Raw genomic sequence first — 1626 nt, 5'->3', positions numbered from 1 at the left:
TGAAGAAGTAATCAAAAGCTTGTTCATTGTTATGGTAGAGATCCTCAATAGACCGTGGTTCTTGTTGTTGATCATGATCGATGGCATGCCCAATGTAGGGATTAAAGATCCCTTCAAATTCGTCGTCCCAAAGACCACAAACTTCATTGAGTTGATCATTGAAAATCTCTTGCTTGGATGGAGACAACTCTCCCAATTTCTTCTCTTGGCCAATGAGGCCATCTTCTTCTTCCTTGGTTGATTTTGATGAGCTTTGCAAGCTCTCCTTGTCATAATTCACTTGCTCTTTGAATGGAGCATCTTCAACTTTCTTCCTCCATTGGAGTTCCGATTTCTTCTTCTCATCTTTCCGGCTATAATGATCAATCATGAAACATGGCTCATGCAAACGAGGAGCTCTCATGGTCTTGTCAAGATTAAAAGTTATGATTTCATCTCCCACTTCTAGAGTGAGCTCTCCATGTTTCACATCAATCACCGCACCCGCGGTGTGTAGGAAAGGTCTTCCTAAGATGATTGGAATGTTGGAATCTTCCTCCATATCAACAATGACAAAGTCCACCGGGATGAAAAACTTCCCAATTCGCACGGGGACATCTTCCCATATCCCTAGCGGTGTCTTCGTCGATCTATCGGCCATTTGAAGAGTGATATTGGTACATTTAAGCTCTCCCATTCCTAACCTTTTACTTACCGAGTACGGCATGACACTCACACTAGCCCCTAGATCACATAAGGCTTTGTTGATCGTTGTGTCGCCAATGGTACACGGTATTGAGAAGCTTCCGGATCCTTTAACTTTGGAGGTGAACTTCCTTGAAGTATTGCACTACTCACCTTAGTGAAGGCGATAGTCTCAAGTTTCCGGATTGACTTCTTCTTTGTGAGGATATCTTTCATGTACTTTGCATAGGCCGGAACGTGATTGATTAATTCCGTGAAAGGAATTGAGACTTCTAAGTTCTTCACAATTTCCATGAACTTTCCAAGTTGATCATCAAATTTAGGCTTGGCTTGTCGACTTGGAAAAGGAAGTCTAATCACAATGGGTTCCTTTTCTTTGGCTTTGTCTTCATTTTTCTTTGAGCTTTCTTCTTTTGATGATTCCCCTTCTTTGGGACCTTGCACCACAACTTCATTCTCACTAGCTCTCACAACTTCATCCTCAACTTGCTCCTTCGGTGCTTCATACCTTGTACCACTTCTCAAGTGAATGGCACTAACCGTTTCATGTCTAGGGGGATTACCTTGAGGTGGTAATTGCCCCTTTTGTCTTTGTGAGCTCGAAGATGCTAGTTGGGTCAATTGCGTTTCCAACATCTTGGTGTGAGCTAGAATGTTGTTGATGGTGGTGTCTTTTGCTTGGCTATCTTTTTGCATTTGGGTGAAAAATTCTTGTTGATTCTTTTGCATTTGAAGGACCGCTTTTTGGACATCAAAACTTTGGTCATTGTGGTGATTGTATGGATTTTGATTTTGGTAACCTTGGTTTTGATTGAAAAAGGGTCTTTGATTTTGATTTCTCATGGGTGGTGGAGTGTATGTTGTTTGAGGGTTTTGGACATTTTGGCTTTTGTATGAGAGATTTGGATGGAACTTGGTGTTTTCATTGTAAAAATTTGAATA

Source organism: Silene latifolia, chromosome 11, assembly GCF_048544455.1.
Source record: "Silene latifolia isolate original U9 population chromosome 11, ASM4854445v1, whole genome shotgun sequence".
In the NCBI taxonomy this organism is placed as follows: Eukaryota; Viridiplantae; Streptophyta; class Magnoliopsida; order Caryophyllales; family Caryophyllaceae; genus Silene; species Silene latifolia.
Note: the sequence above shows the minus strand (reverse complement) of the source record.